The sequence below is a fragment of the Musca domestica genome, unplaced genomic scaffold, assembly GCF_030504385.1.
Source record: "Musca domestica strain aabys unplaced genomic scaffold, Musca_domestica.polishedcontigs.V.1.1 68, whole genome shotgun sequence".
In the NCBI taxonomy this organism is placed as follows: domain Eukaryota; kingdom Metazoa; phylum Arthropoda; class Insecta; order Diptera; family Muscidae; genus Musca; species Musca domestica.
The window spans coordinates 1,508,226-1,516,178 of NW_026712379.1; positions in this window are offsets into that span (position 1 = coordinate 1,508,226).

Genomic DNA, 7,953 nt, shown 5'->3' on the forward strand with positions numbered 1-7,953 from the left:
CCATAGCCGATTTTCTGTCTCAGGTTGTAGCACCCATTAGGAACTTCAAATATGAATTATGAGACGGAATTGTACATAGTGGATATACATAGACGTGGACCTACATAGCCAATTTTCTGTCACTGGCTGTAGTACCCATTACGAACTATCATTACGAAATTTAAAACGATTCCGGTAAACAGTGTCGCTAAAATCGTCAAAATACCGAATATAGGGAGTTACAGTTATATGGGGGATATAACTAAACGTTATCAATAACAAAAGTCCTGCAGAAGAAACACTCATTTGAGTAAAATTTCATCAAAATACTTCAATTCGTTCGGAAGCTAGAGTGATTTCCACAGACGGACAGACCGACAGACAGACGGACGGTCATCTTTAAATCGACATAGATACTTTGTGAGGTCCAAAATGTATATTTCGAGGTGTTAAAAACCGAATGACAAACTTAATATACCCTCCATACTAAGGTGGAGGGTACAAAAATATGATAAAGTTACTATGTATGAATTTAACATGGAGTGTAATCGGACCTTTAGGATTGTTTTTGTCCATTTGAATACGTTTCGAAGGAATTTAATTTATTATATCGAGTACCTGACTATATTAAATCATTTCTTGACATTTTTTATCATTAGTTTGTATTGGGAGTCTGCTCAAATTTCCCAAGGATTCTTCTTTTACTAATTTTGGATTTCCCTTATTCCCTTTTCTATTATGTCTGATGTCAAAAATTTAAATTATTCCAAATGTCAATTTATGTAGGCCTCAACGAAAATCACAAAGGAAAATCATTAATACACCTGATATTGAAATCAATTATTATTTTGACATTGTTTGCGAACAAAAAAAAAATGTGAAAACGAGTTGAGTTGTTGACAACAGGAAGCCATATTCATTGCCAAAACCATGTCGGCATTACCATTATTGTTATTCTAACATTTTCGATGTGGCAGCATCAAAATTTGTTATTTTTACAAATTCACTTTGGATTGAATTTGCTACCAAATCCACCGCACACTCCCCTCTATTCAGTCGCGCTTTCAGACGACAGACAAAAATTTATAAAATTTATTCGTAATAAAAATGAACGTTATGAATATTTTGAAATATCGAAACATGTGTGTGTATAAAAGTATGTATGTGAGTGTGCTGCTATGTATATGTGTTCCTCTTTGTGGGAATTTTGTGAAAAAAAAAAAAAATATATATATACATGTGTTTATTTATAGATACTTCCTGGTAAACCAAATGTCACAAACTGTCAAAATCTATTCAAAATTGTGGTTATTAAATTTTTTTTACATGAAATTCGCCGCCACAAGGATTTCACCATACATATGTGCATTTTTCACATTTATGTGTAGGCTTTATTTTCTTTCGATTTACTTTTACATTAGCTTGGGCTGGGTAAATTCAAAAGTTGTTTTGTTTTATTATTTGGAAATAGAATTGAAAATGATTTTATTTTCCAGAAATTTTCATCACTTCACTTTTTGAGAGGACACTTTCGACTTCAACGAGAACTTCATCTCTGAAATGTATCTTATCGTATGAAAAGACATTAATTTGGATTTTGGAAAAATCTAAAAATGTTAATCTTTTTTCCCTTAAGAATCCTCTTTTTATACCCTCCACCATAACATGGAGGATATATTAAGTGTGTCATTCCGTTTGGAACTGATTGAAGTTATCATTCTAGACCCAACAAAGTATATCTATTCACGATCAGCGTCAAATTCTAATCCTATTCAGCCATATCCGTCCATTCGTCTATTGTAATCACGCTTTCTTCCCAAGAAATCGGGGTAGAGTGCCGAAATTTGGTACACATTTGTTTTGGGTCCGAACTTGGATGAAGTTCGAAGTTAGGCTATATCGGCCAACCTTTTCGTATGGCCCTCATATAACCCCTCATTTCGAAAAATTTGCTGCACATTTTTCCATGGAATTTTCTGGAATTTGGTATTTAAAGGTTGTTAAGAGTTCCTAATTCCCTTGCAAAAACAGTCACTATAGCTCCACATTGTGGTATATCTTTCATACAACCACCGTATATTCGATATTCTAATGGTATTACCCAGTTTTTTTCAACGGAATTGTCTGAAATGTTGTGTTTGAAGTTTGTAATGGGTGTCTAACGGTCCTACAAAAAATTCTTGATATAGGTCCTCATCTTTAAATTGTATTTATCATGGTGCAGAGTGTCAAAAATTAGGCCCTGTCGAACCTACAACTTTTTTTACTTGTTTCCTTTATTTAAATAAAATGTATTATCTTACGAAATACTTTTCTCATTTTCGGAATAAGAAAATGTTTTCTCTTTTTTTTATTAAAGCGGATATTTTTACCGAAACGACTTTTGCAACACGAGTTTGTCTGAAATATTTCAATCGTATATCTAATATATATCTATAATATCTATCTATATCGCTTTATGGAAAGGCTCACCTTTGATTAGATTTTCATATTCACAACAATTAGTGTTTCTCATTTCCAATTTTTTCCCATTACACCCCACTATACTCGTTGCCTCGCTTGCAGTTATGCCCTTGTTTATGACATGTCATTGCAAATGTCAAAACAACTTAATTAAATGCTCTTTTTTGTGTCTTTTGACTGGTATTGTTACAGCATTACGGCTGCGAAAATTTGCATCGCTAATAAATGCATTTGCATGCATGTGTGCTATGCATGAGTATGTGTGTTCGTTCGTGTATGGATGGTTGGTGTTGGTGTGCCATGCCCGGATAATAACAATGAGGACAATATCTGTCTGTCAATGACTTTTAATGGCAACAATTGAAACAAATACAAGGAAATTTGGCCGCAGTGTCAACAACAATAATTTTGTGCATTGCTGTTCTTGTTGTTGTTGTTTTATTCGATGTAGAAATTTATTACAACAAATCATTGCTGGCCGCCATGAACTCATTTCGCATTTCCAAGCAATTAAATGTAAAATACATCCTGATTCCGATCCATATTCAACGCTTCCCTATCTCGTTTAATTTGTCCTTTTTTATCCTTTTTTGGGGGGAGGGTTTTTCTCTAGCTCCTTTTTTTGTGGTGTGCTGTGGCCCTATGTTAATGGCGGTAAATATAAATGTTTTTTTTTTTTCTACATTTTGGCGGAATTCAGTTTTAATTAAAATTGGGTTCATATATTCGTCCCTATCTTTGATTTCTCTGTATTTGAATACTTTTTGTGTGTTTCGTTATTTTGTTTTTCTCTCCATCATCGTAATAATAATGATCATGATTTTGCTGGTCATCATCATCATCGTTAGTATTCCGCTTTTAATTAATATGTGATTGAGTTGGATTCAGTTTTGTTTTTATATGTAAATATGTGTATGAGTGTGTGTGTGTGATTTGGCGTTCAATGAATGCAACTCGTTGTTGTTAGTTATTCATGTTGTAATTGAATGGATTGCTTTATGCAGCATTTGATATTTGGTTGGAAGGCTAACATTTTTTCGGTTTGGGGGAGAGAGAGAGAGAATTCTCAGTTGTATTGAAATTCTGCAAATTTAACATGGAAAATTGCGGCTCCCGTTGAAATTTCAGTTGGTCAGTTCTCTATTTTTTGTTTTTTTTTTTTTTTGCCTCCAGTAAAACCAGCCTAAGCTTTGTGGCTTCACCACATGTAGTAATGGCAGTAGTAGTGGTGCATGTTTGTCGGTTGTTTTGCAACAACAATTACAAATCATAACTAGAAAAATTGCAACAATTTATTCCAGCAAATGAAAAGGATAAAACGAGAAAAGGAGGGAACATTACTAGATTTATTTAAATTCTATTTTTTTGTTTTATAGTTGTTATAACAATTTTCAATTTAAATCAGCCACTTTTTAAAAACAAATCAAAGTCTCGCATTAACAAGACCGATATAGGAGCAAAAAAAATTAGAGGCTCGTTAGCCTGAAATGGAATCTCGCTCCTCTTCATCAGCTGTAAGTGAGATTCTGCAAATAATTTCTTTGAATGCAAAGGGAAGTCAATCTTCAAAATATCTAATATAAAATCGCAATAAATGATATTTACAGGATAAAGACATACACAATCTCTACAGGGTGAGATAAGAAAAAACTGCAACAAAGTCAAACGACATAATTTTTAAATTTTTTTTTTAAATTTTATGATTTTGTTTATTTTTTTTTTTTTTTTTTTCATAAATTTATGGAATGAAAGCAAAAAATGTTGGAAATAGCATCAAATTTTAGAATAATTTTAAATTTGTTCGAATTGGTCACCCTTGTCATGAATTATGGCCTTCAAATGGCCAATGAAACCGTTGCACGGTGCCCGAATGTTGCTCTGCGGTATTTTGGTTCATTCCCGGCAAAGCGCTTGATTGAGGTGATCGACACTTTGGTATTTTTAGTACCAACCTTGCATTCCAAAATACTCCAGACACAATAGTCCAACGGACTGGTATCTGGAGATTATGGTGGCCATTGTGCGCTGGAAATGAAGCGAGGAACCTCATTTTGTAACCATCCTTGGCTGGCGCGTGCTGAGTCCTGTTGGAATGTCTAAGGTCTGCTGCCAAAATGTTTGCGTGCACAAGGTTTTAACACACCCTCCAGAATATTTTCGCATTAATATTCGGCATTTATTCTGATGCCACGGTCGATTAATACGAGCGGCAAGCCACCATCGGCTGTTATGGCGGCCCACACCATCACCATGGCCGGCGCTTGAGTTCTGGTGGCCAACCGAAGGTGCACATTTTTAGCTGACCTCTTTGGCAATTAAACGTGATCATTCATATTGTTTGTTTACAAACTGCTGGACAATGAATGTTTTCTCATCGGAGAAAACCAAATTCGGCAGTTCACCACTTTCGACCAAGCGAAGCAACTCTTTAGCTCTTTTGAGTCTATTTTCTTTCTGTTGTGGTGTAAGTTCTTGCACTTTTTGGAATTTCAATGACTTTACCCCGAGCTCATTTTCAATATTTGCCGAATGGAATATTGCATTATATTCAGCTTACGAGCCATTTTTCGGCCACTGCGACGCGGGTTTCGATCAAGTTGCTTCTTTACTTTTCGAACCATTTCTGCTGATGTTGCTATTTTCTTCCGTCCACTTCCTTGACGTCGCGCTACGCTACCAGTATCACGATAACGAGCGATGGTACGAGACACAAAATATTTATTCACATTTAAATGCTGGAGTGGCTTCGAAATGAAGTTGAAGTTGGTTGCAGTTTTTCATCGCATCCTATACAGGATAACAATTTTTTGAAATTATGATATTGTATTCCTAGCAAAGTCTTGTAAAGTCCAATTTTGCAAGTCATGAAAATATTTGAAAATTTATCCTTATACTGTGAGTTTTAAGGTCATAATTATCATAATAAATTTTCAAAAATTTAAATATATCCCCAAGTCTGTCTCTCAATGTAATCAATGGCACACTCCCTCTCTCAAATCTAGAATGCAACCAGCTCTCTCATTACCCCCCACTTTAACCAATACCCACCGATTGCTACCGATTCTATTTACCCAAACTAATTTGACCTAAATGACTGCAAAACACCCGGTTATCCACTAAAAACTGATGTGAATATTATGGGCATTTTTATGGCTTTGACTCTCGACTAAAATTCGATTATTTCATTTTAATAGCTGGGGAATAGCACATGAAAAACCAACATAAATTGTAATTTAATCATAAATTATTATTTTTTTATAGAATTATGGTTATTTCCCAATTTTTTTTTGTCGCCATAACAATTGGTTGTGATTAACCTTTGTGCAATAGTTTTGGTGGTTTTTTTTTTGTTATAGGACATGCAAAATTTGTGGGTCAAAAGCAAAACAAAAGTTAATGGCTATAGGAAAAAAAGTTTAAAGAAAAACATATGTAAAACATTATACAAAGTAGGGCAGTGTATTCTACAGTGAAAACAAAAATAAATAAAATAGTTGCACTTTTCCCCAGCAACAAAAACACTAACAACAACAACGACAATAATAGGGGCGATTCATTGTGCGAACTACTGCAGACACCTACAACTGGCAGCGGCATTATGACACACATACATACATTCAGACATACCTACATAACTAACAAATGCCTACCCTAGGAGTACAAAACTTTTGCGAAAACATCAAAATACATTCAGTGATTTCAGCCTCCAGACTTAGTCCTCATTTTTTGCAACGTTGTTTTTTTCTTTTTGTTCTCATTGGCATTGTTGGAGAGTTTTGTTGATAGTCTTTTTTCCGCACAGCAATTCAGGGTATGGGAAAAGTCTTTTGTAGCAAAAACAAAAAACAACGAAAAAATGCCATCACTCAAGTTAGACAGGCTGATCTGTAGGCAAATATATACATACAGAGTTTTATTACGGCATTACATGTTTGCAACTGCATTTGACTTTGTTTGTGTTCGTGTGTATTAGTGGTGTCCAGTTGGAAAGGTAAATACGGCGCACACCCACACAGTTTGTGTTCGAGTTTTGACTTTTGAAGTTGAAAACGAGTTTTTTGTTTTCTGTTTTGTTTCGAATTACAACCCCACCCTTTGAAGTGATCATAAAAAATAAAAGTTATTTTTCTAGTTTTGTAAAAGTTGACAGGATAAAGGATATGTTATTTGCAAATGTCTAAAGTTGAAAGGTTAGTAGGTTGTTTTTTTTTTAATAAAGGATGGACTGTTTTTTATAGAGGAACGTTTATTTGCTTGGAATGAAAAATATCGCAGGGATTTTCAAGGATCGGGGATGGTTTGTTTGTATAATCCCTGCAAATTTATTTGGATTGAAAAAATGTTCCTTTAACAGACTCATTAGTAATATTTTATTCCAATGGAGGGAGTGAGAAGAGTACGTTGATCGCTCCGATCGAGAAATGCTTATTGGAATGAAATTTCAAGAGCTTTAACTATTTACAGGATAAGTAATCGTCCCGCCTTGGAAAATGAGCTAGAGTATTTTGTGAAAAAACATTGGACAGTGGTCTAGCCAATGCTCTGCCGTTTCCGTTTCTTTTTATTCGTACTCGATAGCCCTATAGTTCAAACCGTACGAAATAAAACACTGCATTCAGTTTCGTAGGTCAGGCGATGACTTTTTTCGAGATTCGAGAATCTATTTCCATTTTCCGTCTTAGTTCCAATCGACAACAATGATATTGTTCTGAGTGAAGGCGTCCTTGTGGAAAGGTGATAAGTAGCTACAGGTTCGTACTTCACATTTATATGAACCACAGCGTGATAATACAAGAGTTGGGCAACATGTATAGCTCCTTGAGCCTCTGGACACTTGTTATAGAGTATACTCAGAGTTCCGATTTGCTAGTATTTAATCGCGAGTGAAAAATATTTCCGAGAGGGACGAGGAGCAGTTTACTCTCCACTACTTTACGGTTGTTGTGCGAGCGAACCCAAAGAAAGAAATGGACTCCCAAAATGCTTAGATCAGAGAAATAGAAAAAATATTGATATTGCTCTCGAGGAAAGTAACAAAAATAAGCAGCCATACTATCTATGTTTTGTCTTTGATTCGTTTTCATTGCAAATACCCATATTTACAAATAAATCAAGTATGACAAAAAGTAAAAAAGTAAAAAAGATTAGAATCTGCTCGGTTTCGAGCATACTTTACTCCCGCTCGAAAACGAGCAACAAATGCTTACTCTTATTCGGGTGACATCCATTTCTCTTTTCTTCACGCAAAAGTGCTCTCGCTCGATTTCGTGAGAGTATCAATCTTTACTCCAGCTCCAGCGAGAATATCGGCCTGTATCAAAGGAATTTAATTGAGTTATGTCAACTATTGCGTGCCGCCTGCTGGAGCACAATATGCTCCGTTTTGCGGAACTAGAGTCAAAACTCAAAGATATTCAAACAGTTCGTTTGATAAAAAAATCATTAAAAATTAAAATTATTAAATTCTTCCATTTTTTGAAATATTCTTAAAAACACCATGATTAAAAATTT